We start from the raw sequence: 26962 nt of genomic DNA on the forward strand, positions 1-26962 counted from the left end.
AATGACATAGTATCTGGAATTTGTTTTTAAATATTTCAGCCCCCCCCCAAAAAAAAATCAAGGAAGACAAAATCCTAATAAATATTGAGCCTTGCTGATGAATATTTTGAAATTCATCATACAATTTTCTCCATTTGTGGGTATGCAATAGGGAAGAACTTTGTTCTAAGTTAATCACTGAAGGGATGTTACCTATAAGTTTAAATTATACATAATGGTCCATCTCTGGGATCCCTGCCACCCAGGTAATGAACTACAGGTATTTCAAGCTAAAATACCTTTGTTTAGCTCCCTGGAAACATCCTGAACAGGCCTGTCTGTGAATGGCTGCAGGAAGGAAGAAATTAACACATCCGCTCCAGAGGCTGACTAGAACCCCAGGAAATGTTTGACTTTACTCCTTCATCTTTTACTATAGAAGAATCCTGATCTCTAACTCAAGGTGGTTCTTTGCGATGTGAGTCCACCATCTTTTAAGTCTGCTGGCTTTCCAGATAAAGTCGTTATTCCTTGTCCCCAAGACTGGTCTTTTAATTTATTGGCCTCTTGTGTGATGAGCAGTACAATCTTAGACTTAATAACAGGTGTATTTGAAAGTTTTCTCAATAAAATACGATGCCATTGTGATGGATGGATGACTGGATGATGACTGGAACAGCCCTGGATGATACCCTTCATTTCACGTGCCCACTTTGTCCATCAGCCCATATTAACCAAAATATGGTATCAAGTCACAGATAAAAACCCTGCTGCCATGGCACACATCACTAGTCGTGGGGCAGGTGATGTATCATCCTTCCCAGAGAGTTCGACCAGCGCCAAAGCAGCGGTGGTGGGGGGCTCAGCAAGGCATCACGTACCCAGGGGCCTTTGGGTGCTCAGCTTTTGTTAGTCTGGGAAAAAAAAAAAGAAGATTGCCGTCTAATCGGTTTCAATTTACCTTGCAAATACCCACTGAAGAACAGTAGTACTCAAGGTGTGTTCAACTATACATTGAACGCATACAAAGTATGCTGGAACATTCCTTTTCTCCACATCCCTTAATCTCAATGGTGACCTTTGAGAAATATTTGCAAAATGAAACTTGCCAAAATGGTCAATGTGTTGACCCTAGAACAATATTTTTCAAGTATATGTGAACTATTAGTGGGCTATGGAATCACTTTAAAGGGTCATGTTGTCGTTGTTTAGTGACCCCATGGACTGTAGCCCGCCAGGCTCCTCTGTCCATGGGATTTCCCGGGCAAGAATATTGGAGTGGGTTGCCATTTCCTTCTCCAGGGGATCTTCCCGATCCAGGGATCAAACCTGTGTCTGTTTCACTGCAGGCAGATTCTTCACTGCTGAGCCACCAGGGAACAGCATTTTAAAAAGAGGGAGACAACAGAGCAGATAAGAATCAAAATGCATTTCATATAAGCATTGTCTTCCCAAATTTTTGCTTCAACTCCATAAACATGAGGGCTGGATTATGATGGAATATACATTTCATACTCTGATTTGCCCTTAGAATGTTCTAGTAACATGATTTCATGGAAGTCCCTGTCACACGATTTACTCATTTATCTTCACATGGGCATACCATGAGTATTCATTATTGAGCATTATTTCCAAAAATAATGTGTAAGGTTTGAATAAGTTAAGGGAGCATCTACAGCACATCTAATGCTAGATTTCTCCGAGATCGTGGTCACCTGTTCTGATTTGGACATCTGGAGTGAATTACTCTCTCTGTCAGAAGTAATTGAGAGGAACAAGAAAATTTAGTACCATACAGAGTGAGAAAGTAGAGTTTAAAATATTTGGCATTTCTTCAGCTAACACTAGGCAACCCATACTCATCACAACAGCGCAAGAAAACGTATGTCCAAACGATGGCTTCAAACCCACCCTGGAGAGGTGTGCTCGGGAGAGGAACGGCCAAGCTCAGAACGGGGCAGAAAGCGTGCTTCTTCGATCAGCTCTCGAGTGCAATGTCCGCACGAACTTGTCTGACCCCTGGAACTTTCTGCCACACTTCCTGGCTTTCTGTGGCCTCTCCTCTGCAGGGTCTTCTCACCTGACCGGCCTAGAAGAGTCTCCTCACAGGCATCTAACTCACTGCTCACCTACGCTAAGACTTGCTGCTTCTTTCAGCACTGACCCTGCAAGGCTACCATGTTTCAGCTTCTGGGCAGAAAAGCCTGGGAGGCGATGGCCCTGGTGTGTCCAGAAGAAAGGAGCCCAAGAGTGCAGGCTTCCTTTCTCACTGCAGACGAAGTAGGAGATGGCCTGGGCACGGCGGCCTGAAGACCACCTGTCACCTCACTGTGGGAAGCCCCTCCCCACTTTGCTTTTCATACAATCTATCAGTCATCAGAAGCTCTTGAGTCCCCATGGAATCCTGCCTGTCTTCCAACTGGTTGCCTTAGGGTCTCATTTTCAAACCTTACATAGCCCAGGTACTATATTGAGGAATGTCCCCCACAAATGCATTCACCAGGAGTCTGCCAATGTGACCTGACTTGGAAATAGGGTGTTTGCAAGTGTAATCAACTTGAGGTGAGGATATCTTAGAATTAGGGCGGGCCCTGACCCAGGATGACTGGGGCCCCTGTAAGGAGAGGCGATGTGCACACACAGACGCATACAGGAATGATGCCACGTGAAGATGGAGGCTGAGACTGGGATAAGGCATTGAAAATGCACAGGAGGCCCAGGGTCGGTGGCAGCCACTGGCTAGGATGACGCAAGCAAAGACCCTCTCTAGAGCCATCAGGAAGCGCGTGGCCCTGCCTATTCTTCGCTTTCAGACTTTGGGCCCCTCTAATGGACGAGGATTCTCTAACAGGATTTAGAGAACAAATCTTATTGTTTAAAGCCATCTTGCTGGTACTGTGCTATGGCGGTCCTAGGACACTGACACAGCCTACCACTAACTCTAGATCCAGCCAGACAAGGTCAGTGAAGCACCCTAATGAGTGCAAAGTCAGCACTTGCACTAGAGAAGCCGGCTGCCCATTTCCTGTGAGTCGGGCCCCACAGTGAGGAGCACACGATTCCTCGCTGAATGCCTTGGGCAGGTGGGCCTGATCGGGGTGAAAAGTCCAAGCATGGGGGGTGGCGGGGCACCTCAATCCACCTGTCAGATTTAGAGGTAATGACATTGCTCCCAAGATGATGATCCTGCTGGCTGGCCATCTTGGGTCTGGGTATTGCATTTACTGTGTGAGTGTGTGTGTGTGTGTGTGTGTGTGTGTGTGTGTGTGTGTGTGTGTGTGTGTGTGTGTGTGTGTGTGTGTGTGTGTGTGTGTGTGAGTGTGTGAGTGTGTGTGTGTGTGTGTGAGAGTGTATGTGAGTGTGTGTGTGTGTGTGTGTGTGTGTGTGAGTGTGTGTGTGTGTGTGTGTGTGTGAGTGTGTGTGTGAGTGTGTGTGTGTGTGTGTGTGTGTGTGTGTGTGTGTGTGTGTGTGTGTGTGTGTGTGTGTGTGTGTGTGTGTGTGTGTGTGTGTGTGTGTGTGTGTGTGTGTGTGTGTGTGTGTGTGTGTGTGTGTGTGTGAGTGTGTGTGTGAGTGTATACGTGTCTGTGTGTGCCTTTGTCTTCTCAGGTGTTTGCATGGGGTCCAGTTACTCTTTTTGGAGAAATGAATTATATGAAAGAAATTACTAAACAGGAGAGAGTGAAGGCGGAGGTGATGGTTAGACCAGACCTGGATGTAGGTCCCCCAGGCAGCTGTCTGTGTGTCTTTTGGGGAACCCAACAGTTCCTCCCCGCTCAGCCCCATCCACCGTGATATATGCACTTGACGACTTCTTGACGACCGAAGCACTCTCGGGACGAGGTGGAAGGGGTCAGAGCGGTGAGCGGCAGGCGCTTCCCTGGATGGCTGAGCTCCTGCAATCCCTGCGGCTGGGCAGGCCGGGGAGAACCCAGCCTGGGTGTCCTGCACCCGGGGGAAGCCCTGGCTCTCTCCAGGAGCACAAGGAGAGGCAGCGAGGGGATGACGTGGATATCCCAGGACAGACAGAGCTGACAAGGGCTGGAGCCCGCTGGGCTTCTGGGTCTCAGGGGTTTCTAAGTTGCCACAGCAAGAGTTGCAGCCCCTGCTTTGGGTCACCGTCACTAACCTGAGGCAGAGATGATAAGAAAAGAGGCCAGTGACTGAAGGACAGGCTGCAGCCACACGGAGAACAAGCCCGTTATCCCCGCTCATCTTGTTGGACCAGAGGTCTCTGACGGGCAGGAAACCTGGATATCTCTGGGTCAAGTGTCCATGCCCAGAAAATCAGTGACAGGCAGCGTGACGGGGCCCCACGGCGTGGTCACGGCTGCCTGGAGGGGTGAGGGTGACGGGCATGTCTATGGCTAATGCAGATGTGGGGTTAGAATGAGCCCACTCCTCAGCCTGCTGCGCATGGAGTAAATCACATTTCCTGAGTCGGCAGACACATATATATACACATATGTGTATATGTACATATACATCCACACAACCCACGCGTGCAGACACGCACACAGCACACACTCTACACGAGTGCTCGTGCATCTATACCCAGCTATGCTCAGACCCACAGACCCACATGGCATACACATGCACTCCTACACACACACACACACACACACACACACCTGTTGCCATAGACCCTCATTTCCTGCACAGACACACAGCCACCCCAGACGCACGCACTCAGATCTATAGATCTGCCCACGACAGCCCTCTCTGGAGACGGAAATGTATGTGCACTGCAGCACACAGACGTCCTGTCTGCTCTTGTGTGGATGGGCTGGCACACAGATGCAGAAACGGGCTGTGCAGACATCCAGGGACGGTGCACACACGCACACACACGTGGGCTCGGGCAGGTGAAAACCGCGGGAGCTTTCATTAATTCATGTATCCTTCACCTCTCCCCACAGGTGGCTCTGCCTGGAAGACAGTCGACTGAGGAGGCGGCTTCTGGGCCTCGGGGGCACAGGGAGCCCCGAGTTCGCTATTGATTTCTGCCTTTCACTCGGCATCCGGACAGGCTCATCAGAGAGGGAGCCTGTGCGGTCTGTAGGCGGTCCTGCATGCGGGCAGCCTGGAGCCTGCCGTCTGGAGCAGAGAGAGCAGAGGCGGCTCCACACGAGTGGCTGTGGAGAGAAGCAGACACCCCTCCAGCCAGAATCCAGCCCTCCTTGGTGGGGGGAGGCGGGAGGACGGGGCTGTGCGTGGACAGGAAGGAGAAGCCGCTGGACCGCTGGAGGGGACCCTGGCTTCCAAGTTAGCATCCTGCTGTGGGGAGGTCACAGGCTGGTCTCCAGACTCCCACTACCTGGTTTGAATCCTGCTCCGTTTTCCCACTCAGAGCAGCCGTGTGCCCTTCCTGTGGCTGCTCACCAGCCTCCCTCTGCAAAGAGGACAGCAGTAGGGCTGCAGAGAATGGGGGAGCGGTGCCCACACGGCCCTGGAGGCTGGGAGGAGACCAGGGAGGCCGCTGAACCCGCCTGCAGCCGGCCTGGCCCTTCCAGACCGCCTCCCGCCCTGCCGCTCCCGCTTCGAATCTGCAAGGTTGCTCACACTTCCAAATGGAATTTTTAAAAGTGAAAAATCAATGCACTCTAACAGAAAGCACAAATGTTCAATTACGAGATAAATGGAGCATTAAAGAACACATTACGTAACACGATCGGTTAATTGCGCAGGCGTTAAATATCTAGAAATGCCGGTGGACCTTCAGCTTTGCCATGAGCAGGGCAGCCGCAGACGGAAATGAACCCTCGGGGCGAATCGGAGAATCTGGGAAAACAAATGTTTCCACCTCCCTATCCCATCTGTGGAAAGGGAAGTAAATCCCCACGCTCCCCCAGGTGGCATCCCCCTGCACCACGCTCTGATCACCGCTTGTCCAGGTATCTGCTGCTCCGTCATAGGCAGGACCACAGCACCCCGTGATGCGGTGGGGGGTGGGTCCCTTCCCCAACCCTACGGGGGGCACATGCCTATGGAGCAGTTGGGAAGTCTAGGATCTCAGATCCACAGGGTCCTGGTGGAAGGAGGGGCTGCTTGGGGCCAAGACCCCATCTCACTGGGCCTAGTGCCCTCATCCCCGAGCTGCCCCACCCCACAGCAGGCCCTGCTCCTGGTTGCAGGTCCCGCTCTGCCTTCAGTTAGAAACCTCCGGGCGTCTTACAACACTGCACTGTCTGAGGCCCGTTCACACAAAGCCTGAGGAGCAAGTCCTGTATCTTCGCCGCTCCAGCCCCCTGTCTCGGGTGCCCCAGGAGCCCCTTTGCACCTTCCCAGGCCCCTTCCATCCTGAAGGAGGCTTCTTGTTCCTGGGCAGCCCGAGAGGTGTTGTACAGTGAGTCCAAGGGCTCTGGACCAGAGTCCGGCCACCCGTCGGGCATGTGGCTGTGGCAGGACCACATCCAGGGCTCGCTGTTTGTGCTCAGAGCATCCTCTCTCCACACAGGTCCCTGGACCAAGCAGAGGCTCACTCACCCGGGCTCTCCCCTGGGCTGGAGAGAGATGGAGCCACTTTGCAGGAAGCAGTAGAACCCAGAGCTTGAATGCCTGGATCTGAGAGCCAGCCTGCGTGGGTCCACACCCCAGCCATCTGATCTTACCAGCACGGTGACCTCTCTGAGCCTCAGGTCTGGTGACTTTGATAGAGGTCACTGGGGGGAGTCGACAAGGTCACGTGGGAGCTCTCCGCCCACAGTGCGGCTGAGATGCCCTCTGCCAAGTTCTCTGTTGTTACTGTTACTGCCGGCATGTTCATCCCCTCTGGCCTGGAACTCCAGTGGAAACAAGAAAGCTCCCCCTGGGGAGGCCTGGGGGCCATGTCTCGTGTCCTGAAACCACCTTATGGTGACGAGACCCCGGAGAGCAAGGCTCAGACCCCAGGGCCGCACCTCTCCTGGGAAAAGGCAGGGACGCCCACTGCTCTGGAACGGACCCCTGCCCGCCTCCCCTCCCGAGGGCTCCCTGCCCCACCTACCTCACTGTGGGGCAGCCTAGGCCCCTCAGGTGGGTGACTCCTGCCTCTGGCAAAGCAGGGTGTGGGGGTGCAGAGCCACACTTTGGGAGGTGCAGCTGCCACGTGCCGGGTCCGGGCGAGCCCCGCTGGGGATCCGAAGACTTCCTGGAAAGACACTAACGACTGGGTTTCATCAGCAATCGTAGATGCTCATTTGAAAGCAACGATTCCCACTTCACACCTTACTGTAATTTTCCAATTAATTGTGATTTAAATATGTTAATGAGGCTAACTAGGTTGCGCATCCGCTTAAAGACTTTCTGAATAATGAAGCAAGAACGCCTGGTGTACACACAAAGGAGGAAACTTTCCACTGAACACAGCAGGGCGGAGACAGACTCATCCTGCGGTGGGACCAGCTCAGCTGGGCAGCCAGGCCTAGACGAGAGTCCAGTCAGGCCTTGGGGGTCCTGTAGACCCCAGGCGCCAACCTCAAGAGCTCAGGAGCTTGGCCGGACTCTCCCTTGGGTTCCTTGTGGCAGAGAACGCTGGCAGTTCTCTGCATTTGAGGGGCTCTGGGGAGACCCCTGATTCCAAAATATCCTGAGTAGCCTGCTATGTCTATCTGATCCACCCCCATTCCTGCCTCATGTCTTCTTATTTTCCTTCTAGATGTCCCGAGCCCAGACACAAAGCACCCCACCGGGGTCCTGGGGGTGGGCTGGAGGGCGCCCCTGGATCCCTGGGTGGCCCAGGATAGGCCAAGATGCTGGAGGGCCAGCTACCCGACGCTGGCCCAAGCTGCCTGGGGCCTGAACTCATTCTCTCCCTTCCCCAGGCCAGATGGGCTGAAGGGGCCTGGTACTGAGAGGCAGAGCAGCTCTGGGTGGGAGGATTTCCTGCCCGCAGTCCAGGGCATCCTCTGTAATAGCCGCCCGTCTGGGGGCCACGTCTGAAGGACTGAGTCTGAACCATGCTCCCCCACCTGGAGGTTCTCTCCAGCTCAGCATCCTCCCCAAACCTCTCCTGCCCCCACCCCTGTCTACTACCTAGGGCTGATCAAGAGGCGACCTCGGAGGCTGCTGTAAAGATTAAATAGGCTCAAGGACATGAAAGGAAACACAAGTGGTAAAGCCCTGTGCGCCAGGAGGTAGAGGGTGCTGACCCAAAGCTGGCGGGAAGGAATGGGTGGATCTCTCAGCAGGTACTACCCCCAGGCTTCATGGGTGATGGAAAGCTTGTGGCTGGAGGCCAGGTGGGCAGGAAAGCTTGGCATCAAGGCCACCAAAACCCCAAGGGCCAGTTGTAGGATGAGATGCCCTTACACACCTTAATACCACTGCCCGGCATGGCTCTGGGTACAATAGAGGGTTGTTCTCCCCCCAAAAACATACTCCTTATTTGTTCATTCATTCAACATAAATTTCTAGGGCATCCAAATGTACCCAAACATGCTTTAAGTGATGGGACTACACAATGGATAAACAGACACAGTCCTGCCCTGGAAGGAGCTTGGACTGAACTGCATCCTTCCCCCAACCCTCTCTCCTGTAATTCATATATTGAAGTCCTAACCCTGCACGTGCTTTACTGGAGATGCGCCCTTTAAGGAAGTATTAGGTTTGCATGGGGTTATATGGGTGGAGCCTTGATCCTATAGAAATGATGTTCTTATGAAAAAAGAAGCAACCAGGAATCTCTCTCCACCACGTGAAGACCTGGCCAGGAGCTAGGACATCACTTCATCAGACATCAGATCTTGGACTTGCCGGCTCCCTCGATCTGTGTGAAAATTAATTTCCATTGTTTAAACCAATCAGGCTGGGATATTTTGCTATTAGCAGCCTGAGGGAGCCATGACAGAGAAAGGGGTACAGACGAAATTTAAATAAACAAACATTCAGCATGTCAGGTAATGTTAAGTGCTATGGAAAAAAATAAATTTCACTAAAGGAGGTGGGAGGCCCAGCTCACTCAGAAAGGACAGGCATAACAGGCATGTCAGCAGGATGGCCTGAACCAGCATCCAGATGGAGTTGGACAGGGCCTTACCTCCAGGAGCTGACCATTCTAAGACAATTCTTTCCTGTGATCAGGCATGAATGCTTTGTTGGTCTGAACTTGATCTTTTCACCTAGAGTTACTTTAGACTCTGCAGTCACTGTCGGTTTACAAAGGCAGCTATGACAAATGTGCAGGTTAATGGGGGAAATTTACTTACTGACATAGCGCTCAGCCATCTTTCCAGGCCCTAATTAAGTCAAGGATACAGAGGGAATTCTGTTTATCGATACAGAAGGAAGTGTTTAGATTTGATGCACTTGAGGCAGCCAAGGGAGAGCCATTGCGTCTGAGAGCACTGAGAAACCACAGCACCTCCCAGCCACAGGCCTGGGTTTTCTGGAAGGAAAGACTCCCAGAGGTGGATGTACTGAGCCCAAGCCCTCATTCAGGAAGAAACTTCGGTCTTCCAAAAACTCGTCCCTCCGGGACCTGCTTGCACAGCCGGAAACCTGCAGGGATGACGAGACCACCCTGAAGTCAGGAATCCTCAACCCTGAACTTCAAACCCAGCTCTGACCTTCTCAGTCTGCCCCAGCACCCCTGCTCCTGGCTTCCCTTCACGCAGCAAAGCGCATCCCAGATAGGCAGCGGCCTGCTCAGGGCTCCTCCATCCGTGACCCCCAGAGGGATTCCACCTGGCGCTTCAGCAGTAACAGCGCCATCCTCCTCTGAACCGCAGCCTCTGCATGCACAGGCTGGTCCTGGGAGGTTGGCTTCTCTGGCAGCTGGAGCAGGAGCTGGCACGTGGTTCCCAGAGGAGGCTGGCCCCATAGCGAGTTTGGGTTCCAGGCTGGGCGTGAAGCTAGGGCTTTCCTCCCGGTTCAGAGGATGTCACTGTCCCTCCACTGAAGAGGAACAGGCAGCCGATCCTGTTCATGAGGGCTCCACCCTCTCGACCTAAGCCCCTTCCAAAGGCCCTACCTTCAACATTTTGGCCATCTGGTGTGAAAAGCTGACTCACTGGGAAAGACCCTGATGCTGGGAAAGATTGAGGGCAGATGGAGAAGGGGACAACAGAGGATGTTATGGCTGGGGATGGCATCTCTGTTTCAATGGACACGAGTTTGAGCAAGCTCCAGGAGTTGGTAATGGACAGGGAGGTCTGTCATGCTGCTGTACATGGGGTCACAAAGAGTCAAAGACTGAGCAAGTGAACAACAACTCCATCACCTTGAGAACTACGATGTCAGATATGAATCTGGGAGGGGGGAATCACAAATATTTGGACCACAACAGACATGTTCCCAAGAGTCCTCAGCGACCAGGTCCGGTGTTGCAGCTGCTAATCTTATTTTCGGACTTCTGGAACAGGGCTCTCCCTCCCTTTGCTCCTCTCTTGTCCTCTCTTTCAGTCCTGAAGCTGTTTGCCTGCTTCGTTAGGCTCCTACCTCCTGGCTCCCCCACTTCCAGGCCTCTGCTCAGATTATCCTTGCTGGAAGGCTACCTAGGTATCTCCATTCCTCAAGCATTAGTAGATACACAGGTATCTCTGTCCTTCAAGTTTAAGTCCTTGCCCAGTTCCCCTGGACTCTCCCGTGGTGCGGAGCAGAGCTTGGCACGCAGTGGGCCGCAGTGATGACTGATTCACTGATCGCCTTGCTGTATTATCCGTTACCCAACCAAGCCTACCGCTGCTTCAGCCCCTCCTCCTTTCAGTGCATGTCTGTTTGCCTCTCACTTGATCCAGACATCTGCGGCAGAGGTGTCATGCACCAAGCGCAACCCACTTCAGCTGGCCGCTTGGCGAGCTATCTCAGCACAACATGGAGGCTGATGCACATGTTAGCCTGAGGCCACCAGCAAACCCCACTGCGGAGAGATGGAGCAGGTGGGTTCCTGTAGACACAGCCAAAGTTTCAGCTGATTTAATGTCCCTGGTAGACAAGCCCAAGGCCCCAAAAGAGGCAGAAACCAATGGTTTCTTTTGACATCACATGCATGCCCTTTCTTGGGGCAGCTTAAAGACCTACTTTGCCAGAGAGTGTTGGTTTTTCACTCATGCGAACACCTGGCTTCCATGCTTAGAGTCCTCATCGCCTAGCCCTATCTGTCTTCTGGTGTCACAGTTTCCCCCCATCTTCCGTGTTTTGTGTGGAGTGTGATGTCTGGAGTGAGTGGAAGAATTAATCAGATGCCCGACCTTCTTTTGTTGCTTCAGAATGTCTCCCCCTTCACCCAGAATCTGCCAGCCCCTTTCCCACTCTCTGCAGGCCTCACTGTCCCTGAGAGTGCCCTGCCCGTGGGCCTCCTGTGCCCAGCTCCGCAGCCCCGACTCTGGGCTCGCATCACTCCCCTGTCCCCCTTTAGGGAACTCACAACCTGGGTCCTTGTTTTTTCATCACCATCCTCAGCAGATGTTCAGTTCCACGAGGCCAGGACTCTCCTCCAGCTTGTGACATGTGCTACCCCATGGAAAACACTAGAAACTATTTCTCCAATCGGTGAATAAATGTTCACATTACAGCCACTAATTCCACATGCAGATGCCAAGAGCCCCGACTTAATCATCTGTCTGAAGGCCTTTCCTTTGATGTTTTCCGAATGGAAAACCTGAGTCTCCCAGGAAGACGACAGCCATGTGCACGACAAGGCTCGCTAAACAGGCCACCACTTGAAAATAAAAACAAAGAAACAAACCAAGTCTGGTGTTATCTTTCTTCCTTTTGCTCCACAGGACAGGAGTCGCGTGGTGCGAGGTCCCATGGTCTCCTTTATAAACGTGTTTGGATGTTTCTCGCTTAGGTCAACACTGACAGTCATTGGAAGTGGCACATGAAACACAAAAAGCATGAGGCATTAACAGATCTGGCCGCGGAGGGCCCTGCACCTTTTGAGGGAAAGCCCTTGAATACACAGAACAGGCCTAAATTGTGTAAATGTCAAGGCTTTCGAAGTCGCTCGCCGCCGTGCCCTTGACGGGCCGGCCCCAGCAGGCTGCCCCCACGTCTGCAGAGGCCCCGGGTGGGCCTCCTGGCCCTCAGGCTGCCCGGCTCCCACCGAAGCCGGGAGGGAGTGAGCGGCCGCCCCATGCTGCCCTCGTGTGAATGACGCCTGCTAAAAGGCTCCCTCTCACACGTGGCGGCTCTGGGTCCCTTCGGGGGTCACAGCAGCTGTGTCCAGGACACGTGCTGGGTGTGTTTCCCCAGGAAGCGGCTCTGTCACGCTGCAGCCCTTGGGGTCTGTGTGCATCGCAGCTGCCCGCCCACTGGCCTTGCCATCACTCCAAAGTTCTGGAGCTCTGTCTTGGCGTGCCCCTCCAGGCCATCAATGGGACACTGAACAGCTAAGGTCCCTGTGTGTGGATGGGGACATTGGGGCAAGGAGCAGTGGCCAGACGGATCAGGGCTCCTTGGTCCAGGACTGCCCTCCAGAGAGCCGGCACCAGGCCACTTCCCTCTGCATGGGATCAGACCCCTGTCAATGAAGGCCCCAGGCCGCTGAGGCCACCCATGAGGCCCCAGTTCTTGGTGGAGCATCATCTCTCAAAGACCCAGCTCTAGGCTGGGAGATACTGGTAGATGGAGCCCTAGAGCTTCAGGCTTGAGCGCCCTGGTCACCTGCCTGCTGGGCCAGCGGTGTGCTGGCCAGGCACAGCTCTGGGAAGGTGGAATCGCGCAGTGAGGTTTGGCCCAGCGGGATGAGTGAATGGCCATTCTCAGGACAAAGAGCTTCTAGCTCTGATCTTGCAGCCATCATCCTAAAGCCAAGAGTGACTTGGCTGGGAGAAGCGTGGGCACCTCCACCGGGAAAGTCACCACAGAGGGGGAAGCATGCCTTTAAAGTTCAACTTGAGTCACCTGAATGATACCAGGCCAGGTGAGACCGTGGCCAGGCGGCTTCTGGGCTTTGAGGACCACGCGCGGTGTTTTGGGTTGGGGAGGCCATGGGTGCGTTCTCCCCGACGTCTTTGGTGCAGGAGTCGCTCTCTCCCTTCTGCCATCCCCAGCCCTCTGGCATCTTCCATCCTCCTCCTGTCTGCCTCCCATTGGAAGCCTGCTGTTGATTTTTCTAGAGCCCAGCCAATGAAGCTGGAGAGGTTTCAACCAGAGTGGCAGGACCATCTCCTGGATTTTTATGACACTCATGCCCACTGAGTCAGTGATGCCCTCCAACCATCTCACCATCTGTCATCCCTTTCTCCTGCCCTCAACCTTTCCCAGCATCAGGGTCTTTCCCAGTGAGTCAGCTCTTCCCATCAGGTGGTCAAAGTGTTGGAGGTGGGGTCTTTGGAAGGAGCTTAGGTTGAGAGGGTGGAGCCCCCATGAACAGGATTGGCTGCCTTTCCCTCTTTGGTGGGGGACAGTGACATCCTCTGAACCGGGAGGAAAGTCCCAGCGTAGAACCCAAACTCGCTATGGGGCCAGCCTCTGCTGGGAACCACATGCCAGCTCCTGTTCCAGCTGCCAGAGGAGCCAACCTCCCAGAACCCGCCTGTGCACGCAGAGGCCGCAGTTCAGAGCAGGACGGCGCTGTCACCGCTGAAACTCCAATACTTTGGCGGCCTGATGTGAAGAGCTGGCTCATTGGAAAAGACCCTGGGCAGGAGGAGAAGGGGACGACAGAAGATGAGATGGTTGGATGGCATCACCAACTCAATGGACATGAGTTTGAGCAAGTTCCAGGAGATAGTGAAGGACAGCGGTTCCTGGCGTGCTGCAGTGCATGGGGTCACAAATAGTCAGACACAACTTAGCCACTGAACAATAACAGCAAGATTAGATGATGTCGTGAGGGTGGGACCCTGGTATGAGAATCGGTGCCCTTGTGAGAGACACCAACTCTCTATTCATCTCTCTCTCCCCCCTTCCCCCACATAAGGACACAGAGAAGTGTGGCTACTACAAGCCAGAAGAAGGGGCCTCAGAGTGACAGTTACTTTGCCAGAACCCTGATCTTGGGTATCCAGCCCCCAGTACAGTGAGACACACAAGTCAATTGGTAAAGCCCCCTAGTCCATTGTACTGGGCTGTGGTGCCTGCGCTAAGGCCAGGCTATTGCTGGGACACCTGCTATGTGGCTACTCAGTCCGCTGCATCTCCCTTCTTGTCTGTTAGCTGGTCAGCCTGGTCCTGAGAGCAGACAGAGCCAGGTCTGACCCCGAGTTCTTTAGCAGTTGCGGCTTATTCGAGCCTGGGCAGCTCTGGTGGGTCCACCCGCACCAGGCCCACACGGGCACCCTCTCCACCCTGGGTTTTCAGGAGGCACCACTGTGGGGTCATGGCTCTGTGACCCTGCTTCTTGCTGTCGGCCCTCAACACAGCCAGCCAGGCCGGCTTGCCCCACCTGCGGCCACGTGGAGGTGAGTCGCCTGGCCCCAGGGACAGCCCAGTGCATCCAGGCATGTGACCATGCGCCCTGCCCCTGGCACAGGCTGCCGTACCAGCTGCAGCCATGACAACTGTCATCTGACATCCTGTCTCGGACCAGCGCTGGGAGCCAGGCGGCAGGGGAAGCCCCTACTGTCTCTCCACCATGCCCGGACCCCCAGGCTCAGCCTCCAGCCAAACAGGTGCACGCAGCCTGTCAACAGCCCTCGGAGGAGCTGGGGGCTCGGAGAGACCTCCGAGGGGAGAACAGATGAGAAGAACAAAGGAGGTTAGGCCTTGGGTTGACAAGCTCATTGATAACAGTTCAGGGAGAGCAGGGCTGCCTGGTGACAACAAATTCTTCCTAATGGCTTTTGGTGCCTGCAGGCCCCAGCCGGAGCACAGGCTGTCAGGCTGGTGCAAGGGAAGCAGCAAACCCTAAGCAGAGGAGCCCCCCGCCTGCTCCCTGCTGGTCCCCAGGGCCTGCCTCTGTGTGGCCTTCAAGGGACCCAGCACCGGGCAAGTCATCATACTTCTAATAGCTATAGCCAGGCATCAGGTCCCAGACGTCAGCCATGCCAGGGCGTATGGGAACGCCTAATTAGGCCGTGCACCTGTAGGGCAGGTGGTACTTTTTAAAATTCCATTTTGGCTGCAAAGAATTGGATTCGGAAAGGCCCAGTGTTCTCAGGGTCACATCTAAGGAGAGCACAGTAGAGCCCAATCTGAACTCAGATGGTCTGGCGCCGATCCCCAAGCCTTTCATCGCTATGCAGCTCTGTCCCTGTGGCAGGGGTGGCTCCTGGACTGTGTTCCGCCTCCCCCAGCTGATGAGTTCAGAAACTGGGCAGAGGGCCACATAGGAGAATGGTGGACTGCAAACCAAAAGCCGTATTCAGGGAAAACGGTGAGGAAGTCAATGGGACTTATAGTGCAGTGAGTAAGTTGTGTCCGGCTCTTTGACCCCATGGTCTGCAGCACACCAGGCTCCTCTGCCGTCCACTATCTCCTGGAGCTTTCTCAAATTCATGTCCTTTGAGTCGGTGATGCCATTCAACCATCTTATCCTCTACCACCCCCTTCTCTTCCTGTCCTCAGTCTTTCCCAGCATCAGGGTCTTTCCCAGTGAGTTGGTTTTTCTCATCAGATGGCCAACGTATTGGAACTTCAGCTTCAGCATCAGTCCTTCCAATAAATGTTCAGGGTTGATTTCCTTTAGGATTGACTAGTTTGATTTCCTTGCAGTCCGAGTGACTCTCAAGAGTCTTCTCCGGTATCACAGTTCAAAACCGTCAGTTCTTTGGCACTCTATATGTCTTCTTTATGGTCCAACTCTCACATCCGCACATGACTACTGGAAAAGCCATTAACTCGGACTGTATGGACATTTGTTGGCAAAGTGATGCCTCTGCTTTTTAATACGCTATCTAGGTTTGTCATAGCTTTCCTTTCAAGGAGCAAGTGATCAGGACTTGAAGTGAGCCCAAAAGCAGAGGCAACTTCCCACCAGTTACCCTAACCTTCATCATGCCATCTGGACAGTGTGTCCAAGCCATTCTTGGAAATTTGTTCCAAGGACTACCTACCCGGACTCTTCTCCTTGTTCCAGAAAAGATGTTCAGGACAAAGTCATGTCCACATAAAAGATGCTCAGATGTCCCTGCTGGAAGTTCTGGTCAGCACCTGACATCGTCCAGTGAGCAACGGCATGTAGACCTGTCTCCACGGTGAGCGGGAGGCATCTGTTTGCAAGCAGGCCTGGGGAGGTGTGGCTGGAGGGTGCAGTAGAGGTGGGAGGACCCTCGTCAGCTGGCCACGCCAGCAAGAAGCCTGAACCGTCACTTAGCTCCAGCTCAGACTGGACTGGAATTGGTGGTGAGGAGCAGGCCAAAAGGGTGTTTACCTGACTGCTCAGGTTCACCTGTTTCAATGTAAAAAAAAGAAAAACTGAGGATTTGTAATATAATTGCCAAGGGTGACTATTTTTGTATCATGCAAATGAAAATAAAAATTAGAACCTTCCTTAGTCCTGATTTAATTACAGTGCAGTCACCCTCTCATTCACCTCCCATGTTGCCTACCAAGCAGATGCCCCATTCTGCACCTCTTTCAAGGGTGGATTCATTTCCTGTGGCTGTGCTGGCTTCACACAACTGAAATGCATCCCTCCCCAGTCTGGGGGACTCAGGTCTGGAATCGGTTTCACTGGGCTGAAGTCAAGGTGCAGGCGGGACCCTGCTTCCTGGGACGCTGGTGGAGGGCTCTGCTCCTCGCCCCTTCCAGCTTCTGGAGTGGCTGGCATTCCTGGGCTTGTGGCCGCATCGCTCCAGCCTCTGCCTGCTTGTCCACACGGCCTCCTCCTCCTCCTCTGCCCCTCTTACGAGGACACCTGTGATAGCATTTAGGGCCCACCTGGATAACCCAGAAAATCTCCCTTCCTGGAGATCCTTAATTTAGTTGCATCTACACTGTCTTTACCATGTAAGGCAGTGCCTGTGTTCCAGAAATGGAGATGATGTCGCTGGGGGCCATTACTCCATCCACTCGATACCCAGTATTGTAGGGTCAGTTTATTGTGCTACAGCTAACGGGATAGGATGCATCTACCAGGATGATGTGTTTGAAAATTATGTTTTGTGTTTTCCTGGTCCTTAAGATCCAGGGCAGCTAGCAAGAGACATCTCTCTGTGTCAAGATAAACTTACTGCTGCCTGAACTGGAAACACCCCTGGGTGCTAGAATAATAGATGTCTTTATTTTCCAGCTTGTTCTTTCCCATATTTTCCAAATGTCCACTCGGAGAGGGCATCACCAGAGGGCATCATGTCGGTGTCTGTCTGTCTGTGGTGCTCTGCTCACCGTTTGTCCAGCACCCACACCGAGGCCTGGCCCAGAGCAGGTGCCCGCACGAGTGTCGACTGAACGCATCTTGGCGATCGGGAGGGAATGACGTGTCGTAAACAGTAACCAAAACCGGTTTGTGGCTTGCTGGTTTGGTCCTGGGCGTCCTGGCTGCGTGCTGACCCACTTGTTCAGCTCCCTCAGCCACGCCTGGTGGATTAGGGGACTGCCACTTCATTCTGCACCCGTGTTCCTATCCCCAGGCACCGTTTAGGCAGGTGCTGCCACTGAGTCAGGTTCCGAGCTCAGCCACCACAGCTCAGGTGCCCAGGGTGCCCCTGTGTCTGCAGGAATAATGACGATCCCAGCAAAGCCACACGCACAGCAGCAGCTGCTGCCTGTTATGTGTGGACCATGAGTTAGCTCGTATCCCCAGGTTTCTAACCCTCACATCAGCTTTTGCACCCCTTCTGCAGTGCCATGGAGGAAACTGAGGCTTGTAGAACCCAGTGACTGGCCCTGGGTCACTCAGCTGGTAAGTGGCCCGGCTGGGATCTGAACCTGGGCCTGTGAGACTTCAAAACCTGGAGTTTTCCAGAAAAGTGGAGCACAAGGCATATCCTGAGAGGACTGGCTGAAGTGGGCTGTGAGTCACATTTTCTCAAAGTTTTGTGTTCATTCTTTTTATCTAAAACAATCAATCCAGAGGAAGGAAAAAAGAAAAGAAAAGAAAGAAAACTTGTTTAGAACAGCCCTAGCCCACAGAACAGACAGTTTACCCTGCTGGATGCTGGCTTTTTCAGATGTTTAGCTGACAAAGCTCCAGCCGTGCCGGCCACGCTCCCCTCCCCGCCCCATGGCAGGGCTGCCCATCTTCAAATGCTTCACGTGCACATTTTGAGTTGCTCAGTCATGTCCACGACCACGTGGACTGTGGCCGGCCAGGATCTTCTGCCCACGGGATTCTCCAGGCAAGAATCTTGGAGTGGGTTGCCATGCCTTCCTCCAGGGGATCTTCCCGACTCAGGGACTAAAGCCACATCTCTTACGTCTCCTGCATTGGCAAGCAGGTTCTTTACCACTAGCATCACCTGGGAAGCCCCCCGTGATTCTTGATTGACTTTAAGCTTCTTCTTGACTTGGATGCAAGTTCCTCAGTTGCAGCGTTTCTCCGAACTCTGAGAATCCCCGGTGGGGGCAAAGACAGCACCAGCATCTGCTCCCTGCGCAGGCTGGGTGGTGGGGACCTCCTTCTTCCGCTGCAGAGGCCCCGTCCTCCCAGCCCACCCCTGCCTGGTCCCGTTCCAGACTCTGCCAGTTGGCAGCTGTGCCGACGCTTGCGAGGGCAGTGAGTGGAGTGTCGCCTTCACAGGCGCGTGCCAAGCAGGACAGAGCATCTGCCCAACCAGCCTGGCGCAGCCCTGACTCCTGGATGGAGGAGGAATGTTTCCCTTTGATGGTCTTTTCATCAAACCCTTTAAGAGCACTTAATTCACCCCAAAAGTGAAGTGGGTTATTTACGATGCGCGGCCATCGTGCGGCAGCGAGTGTGCCAGCACACAGATGACTGCTCTGGCACCGTCTTTTGTCGGTGATGTTTGTTCAACAGCATTAAGCTGAAATATCGTTTGCCGGGGGATCGCTGCCCATCAGGCACTTAATTACATACGAAATTAGATTTCCTTGTGGTTTCACTGAAAGCCCAGGGTGTTGGGATCATTAGTAAGAGAAAAGATAAAAATGCAAGTTGGAGCCCCTCAAACTGTCCCCACAAACAGCAATGAGCAGGAGCATGAAGTGACCCCTCCTCAATGTCTGTCTTTTCCAAAGTCCAGGCTTTTATTGGACTTCGGTTGGCCACTTGCCTTGGCTCTCCCAGGTGAGAAGGCTCCTGGGCCCTGAGGAGTCGTGACTCTTCTCAAAAGCCAGCCTGGTGGCTCCTTGCTGGGGCAGGAGGAGGCAAGAGTCTCTAAGAGGCCATCGTGCCTCCCTGAATTTTTTTTGAATGGGTAAACCAGTTCATCTTAAAGGAAATAAAACCTAAATATTCATTGGAAAGACTGATGATGAAGCTGAAACTCTAATACTTTGGCCACCTGGTGGGAAGAGCTGACTCACTGATGCTGGGAAAGATTGAGGGAAGGAGAAGAAGGGGACGACAGAGGAGGAGATGGTTGGATGGCATCATTGACTGGATGGACATGAGTTTGAGCAAACTCCGGGAGACAGTGAAGGTCAGGGAAGCCTGGCGTGTTGCAGTCCATGGGGTCGCAAAGAGTTGAACACGACTGAATGACTGAACAACAAAAACAGAGATTAAGCAGAGACCATATTTCTGGAATTTCGGATATAGAAGGGAGTGGCTGTTGCCGTGGTCCAGTGGCTAAGGGGCTCTGGGTGTGGCACTTAACCACCAACTCCCGGGTGACTCATCAGTGACATGACGCACCTCCTCCCATCGCTGAGAAGTTTCAGGGACCACCTCTGGGGCCCAAGGCTCAGCGCCTGGCACCCAGCAGGGAGACACGCAACGGGAACAGTGGTGGTGACCACTTTTGCAGGATTTTCCGGGAGAGAAGGGCTCCTGGGCCTGCCTGAAGCCTGGATGCCCGCACACGTGTGTCTCGATGGACAGCACCCACCCCACCCAACCCCGCCTGCTCTACCCATGGGTGCTGGACTTCAGCTCACACCTCCTTCCTTGAAATTAGAGGGAGGTTGAGATTTGGGAGGGCTTTCCAGCCTTGAGATTCCAGCTCAGGGCTCCTCTGCTCCTGGCTGCAGCAGCCTCCCAGCCAGGAAAACAGCAGGCCATTGACTCTCTGCCTTGCTGGCAGGTGATGCCACGATGAGGAAGGGCAAGTGCTCGATGCAGATGTGAAATAGCAAGCAAGCCCTCATCCCTCTGTGTCTCTCCATCCCCTCCTAGAAGCTTCCCCAGACCAAGCGGGCTCCTCCTGCAAAGAGACCAGCCAGCCCTGCCCTGTCTGGGCCCCTGAGGGTCATCGGGGGTCAGTGCTGGGCAGCTGCAGATTTTGGGGGCATATGGGCCTGGGTTCTTGGGGGGCGTGTGTCCCGCCCTCTTGGCCGAGGCCAGATGAAGCTGTAGGCTGTTTAAGGGCCAATCTGGGTAAGTGAGAGAGCGTGAAAACATGATACCTCTGGAAGGCTGGAGGCAAGATTCATTTAAACTGCTTCCACTGTCACGGGTGTCACCAGGCTTGAAGCTTGTCTTGTTTACCGGATGAAGGTTTCACGCTGTGTCAACGTGCTGCCAGAACCCGGCATTAAAATGAGCAGTTAGTACAAGTCAGTCATAAACGTGGCAGATCCGAGAGCCAGGCTAGAGTCTCTCTCCCGGCCCCGGTGCAGCTTTTAAGCACTTGGCATGCTGCTCGCTCAAACTGGAGAGGAGCTGAGCGCATCATTTGGGCCCGAGTGCAATGCACTCGAAATAATTACTTTAATCAGCAAAAGTTAATTACTTTAAATCATAAATTAATGGCGGAGCATTTGGCGGAGCCTGATGTGTGTGGCGAGGCTGTCAACTGAAAACCCAGGTGAAACTGCGACCCGGCCTCAGCACTGGCAGGAGCGGGGGCCCCCGACGGTGCGCGCCGCGTCCGCGCCATCAGGAGGAACTCTTTGTAACCGGAGAAGAGCCACCTTAAACTGTCACCTATAAAAAAAAGGGTCATAAACAAGCAGACGGCTGCTAAGCAGGTGCTGCTGGAGAAGCCGGCCCTTGACAATAATAAGATCTTAAAAAGGCATCTGCCTTTATTTTATAGCACAATTGGAAAGATGGTTAAAAGTCATAAACCCAGCTGATATGTTTTATGAGTTGGTAGTTAGCAGTGTTTACTGTCGATGAAGATTTTGGAGAAGATGCTGTCACTCCACCCCCCCAAAAGCCCCCCTCCGGCACCCGGAGACTCGAGCAGCTGGGAGGTGGCGGGCCCCACGCGGAGGCAGGCGGCAGCCGCATCCGGCCTCTCTCGCCCTCCTCCCGCGCCGGCATCTCAGAGACGCCGGGAGCGATTTGGAGAGAAGAGAGGAGGCTCTTTCGAAGTAACCAGGGGCCTTTGTGGCCGCCTTCTCCGCCCAAGTCAACCCCGCATGACTGTGCACTGGGCATCTGGGAGCCTTTCAGAGCCTGGGAAGCGATGCGGAGGCTGACAGAGCACAGGATTCAGGCAAAAGGTAAGAGTTGGCTGAGGAGCTCGGCACAGGGGCCAGGGGTGCCCTCGTCCAACCTGGCAGCCATGTCTGAGGAACAGGAAGAACGAGCCCAGGATGCATGAAGGCCTGGAGCTTGGATTTGCCTGGTACCCTTGAAGATCCCCTGGAGAAGGAAATGGCAACCCACTCCAGCATTCTTGCCTGGAGAATCCCATGGACAGAGAAGCCTGGCAGGCTACAGTCCATGGGGTCACACAGAGTCGGACACGACGGAGCAACCAAACCACCATCTTCACTTGCCCCTTGGGAGACTCCCGTGCAGAGGGCTCTGTCCAGGCATGGAAAGTGGAGAGACGAGCAAGCCAGACCCCAGGCCTGACGACAATACAGTCCCGCAGAAGCCGACAGCTAACTAGCTGCAAGACTGCATCCTCAGCTGCGCTGAGAGCAGGGCAGGTTCTGGCCACGTGGACGCACGTGTGCAGGTCTGCACTGATTCTGCAGGGGTGCCTGAGTTCTCCAGCAAACTTTTGGGAAGGAAGCATTCACTTTATACCTGCAGTTCTTGCAGATTGTCCACCATGCTGTGCCTTAAATACACCAGCCTCTTGGACTGCACTGAGAACCCCAGAGGCCTAAGCAGACTGGGATCTCCTCTCCATCTGTACTTCAAGTCCAGCTGCAGGGAGAGCACAGACCAAGCTGCCCGGGGCTCATCTCTGGGTTTTCTGGAGGGGAAGAGCAAAGCCCCCGAGCACGTGTGCAGAGCCTCGCAGCAGGTGAGCCGGGGCTCGGGGCCCTCAGATCTCACCGGGTTCTGGGGGAACCTCACACGTGCCGGTCCAGGCCTGTCCCGGCCACTCCCTCCCCACTGAGGTCACCTCCAGGTGAGGCAGGAGCTCAGATTTCTGCTCCACCATGACAAGTCCACCTTGCTGGCTGGCAGTGGCTCCCAGGACCTGAGGTGCTGGCCGCAGACAGAGAAGCACAGGGTCTCAGCCCCGGGGTAGAGCCTCCTGAGGGTTCTTGGGTGGAGCAATAGCAGGAAACTTGGATTTTTTAAGATTTTTTTTTTTTGGATGTGGATCATTTCTAAAGTCTTTATAGAATTTTTTTATAATACTGTTTCTGTTTTATGTTTTGGCTCTTTGGTTATGAGGCATGTGGGATCTTTGTTCCCTGACCAGGAATCAAACCCTCCCTCTCTTCATTGGAAGATGAAGTCTTAACCCCTGGACCACCAGGGAAGGCCCAGGAAACCTGGAGTTTACTTGTAGCTCTTGTGTGAAACTAGCCTTATGTGCTCTGGCTGGTCTTGGGCCAGGAAATTGGATGGGAGGGTCACAGAGGCTGTCTGAGGACTCGTCAGCCTCGGCTATGAAGACTGGCCCTCCCACCCAGGGAGAAGCAGCCCCTTTTTAGCACTGAGGTGGGCCCAGGATCGCTGGCTGTTTTCAGAGAAACTCAGTGGAATCCTACTGTTGCCATGGGGCCCCCGGCTCATACATGGGATGGTCCTCATCATTCATCCCAGGTCTGGGAGAGCTTGGTCCTCTGGGGGTTGCCTGGGCAATCACACGCATCGTCAGAGATGGCATGTCACCACTGTGCAAACCTGGCTTTGGGCTTAAGGAGTCTGGGCTTTGCAGCTGAGTTTGGTAGGTCTTGAGCTCCATGACCCAGGACCTCATCCACATGTTGGAGACGGCAGCACTGATGCCAAGGTTTTTGGCACCAGCTGGAAGAAACAAGTGTCAGGAGGTTCTAGGACAATTCCAGGAACCTGACAAGTGCTCACTACTAGCTAACAAGACAACCACTGGCCAAGGCTCAACCCAGGTCTTTCCTATCGTTTCCACCCTCCCATCCTGAATCAGCCTCCTCAGAACCTCATTCTCCTGGATGCTACCGTGGACCACGCGGCTGGCGCATCCCAGGCCACAGTCACTTGTCTCGTCTGGGCTGGATGGGCATGGACAGTGTGATCTGCTCCAGGAGGAGACCACAGAAGAGAGGTCCCCAGATGTCTGAGCCACAAAATCACCACCCAGAGACAATTTAGACATTGCATCTGGCTTATAATAGACCTTCATGAGGCTTGTTGGCCTTTGAATGAAATGCAGGGAGGCTGGCATTGCCTCTCTGTGTCATTTGCAGTGTATAAAAAAAGCGATCTCTCAGCACGAGCCCGTGTCCTGAAAGTGTTGACCTCTGGAAATAAAGCATCCTCCGGCTAAGAACAAGGATGGAGTGCTATCAGCAGGGTGAGTATGGGGGGGCCTTCTCCCAGCCTCCATGCCAGGGCACTCAGAACCTGCAGCGGGACAGTTCCCCAGATGTCTAAGAGTTACTAAATAAAAATAATGTTGCAGAAAACAAGAAGCATTTCTCCCGTGTCATTAATGTCAGTGACCTGAGTGCTTGAAGACCTGGGATATTGCAACTGCTCAGAATTCCATCCTGTTACTATCCGTCACCAGTATTTTGGCAGAACCATCGTTAACCAAGCTCATCTTCAAAATACTCTGGGTCGGATTTAGTCTTTGGTGCCGCATGGGAAATTTCCACTTTTCATCAAAGTTTGTCTGCTGCTCATAGGTCCCCACTCACATGGCAGGTCTTCAATTAAATGTGGCCTGGAAGGAGAGCCCGTCTTCCTCGAGATTTTCTTAGGATCGTGGTAAACTCTATCCCTAACAGAAACTTCTGCAGTAATGGAAAGAGGTTGTAACTGAGCTCCTCAACATGGTTGTCAGTCGCCGTCTACTGAACGCTTGAAATGTGGCCGGTGTGACTGAGGAACTGCATTGTTAATTTACTTTTTATGAATTTGAATTTAAAGAGCTGCACATGGCTGCAGTATCGCACTAATATCACCATAATCCACATTAGAAATGGTGATCAGAGTTAAATGCAAAAGAACACGTGGTGAGTCAAGGTTGTCAATGAAGGCACAGTGTCCCTCTAGCCAGGTGGTCACCGTCATAGGCAGCTTCCTGCAAGGGCGGACGTTGCTGCTACTGTCCACTGACATGACTTCATTTTGGTTGGCCCAAGAGGAGACAGCTGATGAGCAGGAAAACGTCTTTAATTTCAACCCATGAGCGTCTCTTGCCCATCACGTGAAGAAATGACATTTCTCTTAGACACACTCAGCAGTGTGCATTCCATATCCTCAGACATCTGACACCAAAGCACAGGCCACTGAGCTTTCCTCAGAGGAAAAGCAGCAAACGCAACAAAATTTCATCCCAGATTAAATGCATGAAACCTATTTTCATGATTTTCAATAAGACCAGGGGAAATTAAATGTGAATTTTGCATATAAAAAAGGCAACATTTGCAGTCCTACAACAACATTTCCAAATGAATGTGTGCCAACCCAGTCTCCCAAGGGTTTAGGTCCATTTTCTCCCACTGAATATCCAATAATAGTTTTGGATGAAAAAATATTGGTGGGGGGTAGGATGAGAACCCCCCCTCCCAACTTTTTCTCCCTGTCATCAAAGGCTGAGAGAATTCTGGAGCAGAAATGGAAGGGAAAGTACTCGTCCGCCTTGAACAGTAAACCTCAGGGAGGCCCGGATACAAACAGCACCTGTGGTACATCAGCCCAGTGGTTAGAACAAGGGGGTAAGGGAGTTTCGTTGAGGGTGTGTTGGAAGAATCAGCTCATTAACGTTCCTCTTCTTGGTGGCACTTGGAGCTGCTTTATCTCCGGGAGCCCTCTCAAGACCATGCCCTGGGGAGCTGGGGGGCAGGGGAGAGGGAGCCACAGCTGTCTGGGTGCAATCCTACCGCCTGTGGGAGAGCCCAGCCCAAGGTCAGCTCACAGCACACAGCTGACCTAGAGGGGGCCTCCCTGGGGAGGAAGGAAGCAGAGCCTGGAGCCCCACAGGGATTATAAACACAGGATGAGAGTGAAAAGCTCAGAAGCCAATGACACCAGAACAATCCCACACCAAGTACACGTCCTGCCTTGCACCAAACTTTAATCTCTTCCCCCAGGCATCTACTCAAGGAGCATTATTTTATTTAATTTTTTTTTTTTTACTATTAATATTCCACCCTCGGTGTTTGCACCAAGCAACTTCATGCAAAGAAAAGAATGGACTTACCAGGAGGACTCATTTGTCTTCAGCACCTGGGCTGTTTTAAATTAGAAAGCACCCAGCATGGGAAGCCAGTGCTATTTTAATCATTCCAATGTGTCCAGTGCTGGAGATGAACTCAAAAGGTGAATATTAAAAGGAGTTGTGGAATTCAGTCATTTCACGAATGAGCACGTAATAGCCAAAGGCAAAACCGGAAGGCAACTTCACTTCCAATCAGTGTCCCCATTTTATTGAAACCAGATTGGAATTCCTGGAAGGAAGCCTACAGATCACATCTTTAATACTCATTTTCATAGACTCCAGTAAAACTGTCAGGGTGAATCAGTTGTTGAGGAAGGCTTCCTGTATAATTTACAGATGTGCCTCCCTGTAGCCCATTATTTAGACCTGAAACAGAAACATGTTTCTGATCAAGCTCAGAGACTTCCTCTCACCTGCCCAGGTTGGCGTTGGCTTTAATTTGTCGATTAATACTGGCCTTTGCCCACTGCACTGACCCTCCACGCCGGGGACATTAATCCCCCCATACGCCGCAGAGAAGGCTCACCGTTGACTCAGCTTCTCCAGGGAGATGATGCTGAGTGTCTGGGACTGAGAAATGAGCTGCCCACTTCCCCTGAGCTGGTCAGCAGGCTCACAAGGAATTCTGGAAGCAACTGGCTGGCTGCACAAAGGGACCACGTGCCCTCAGCTCCCAGACAAGAGGAGGAATGCTTGAGTTCAAAGGTAGTCGGGTGATTCTCCACCTGGGCCCCCCCTTTCCTTAGCAACAGGTCAAAACAAGCCCAGTTTGTGTCCATCATGCCTATCCCTGTCCCCCACCCTTAAATAAATTCCCAGAAAGTTCAGTCCCTACCGTGGACTGGTCTGCCAGACGGCCCTCCGGGTCCCCACTGTGGAAACACTCAGGGGAGTGAGGAGTGAGTCTTTCCTGCTTCTGCATCGTCTTCCTTCTCGTCTTCGTTGTAAGAAGCCAGGCTGGAGAAAGCGGGCCGGCGGGGGCGGGGGCAGGAAGGCAGGTTTCCAGGGTGAGTGTGCAGACGGGCGTGGCACCACGTGGGCCGTGTGACAACAGCACCCCAGCCCCGTCCGCGCTCAGACCACCTGACTGATGGCCCTCCTCTGGGAGGCTGGACGACTCATGAGGCGGTTTGCTCAGCAGAAGAGTTTTGGCTTCCAAAGAGCAGAGGGTTTCTCATGGTTCCCAAACCGTGGCTTTAGAAATGCATCTTCTTTAAAAGAAGGCAGATGCCCAGCTAAATGAAAATGCATCTGAAACAGTGCGGCCTGGGAGGTAATTGCTGAGACCCTGGGCTCCCTCCTTCTGTGACAGCCCCCCGAATGGTGACGGGGGGCCCAGAGCCCATCCCCCAGGGTCACCCAGCTGCGCCGCCTCAGGCCAGCTCCTGCTCCTCACCTGCCTCCATTTACCCATCTAGCAAATGGGAGTGAATGTGGAGCCAGCTTCCACGACTGTGGTGTGGGTCACAGGGGATGCTGGTGTGCAGGGTGGT

The 26962-nt window shown here is 53.2% G+C and overlaps 1 long non-coding RNA gene across 1 annotated transcript; it reads right to left on the reverse strand.

The window, feature by feature from the left end:
- Positions 1–5621: 5621 nt before the first annotated feature.
- LOC138985813 (uncharacterized) lies at positions 5622–26442 on the reverse strand. The gene is made up of 3 exons (XR_011462774.1): positions 26305–26442; positions 6962–7116; positions 5622–5757 (listed from the first exon to the last, which is right to left on the reverse strand). It is a non-coding gene; the product is annotated as an uncharacterized lncRNA (long non-coding RNA).
- Positions 26443–26962: the final 520 nt, after the last annotated feature.

Source organism: Bos mutus, chromosome 26 (genome assembly GCF_027580195.1).
Source record: "Bos mutus isolate GX-2022 chromosome 26, NWIPB_WYAK_1.1, whole genome shotgun sequence".
Lineage (NCBI taxonomy): Eukaryota > Metazoa > Chordata > Mammalia > Artiodactyla > Bovidae > Bos > Bos mutus.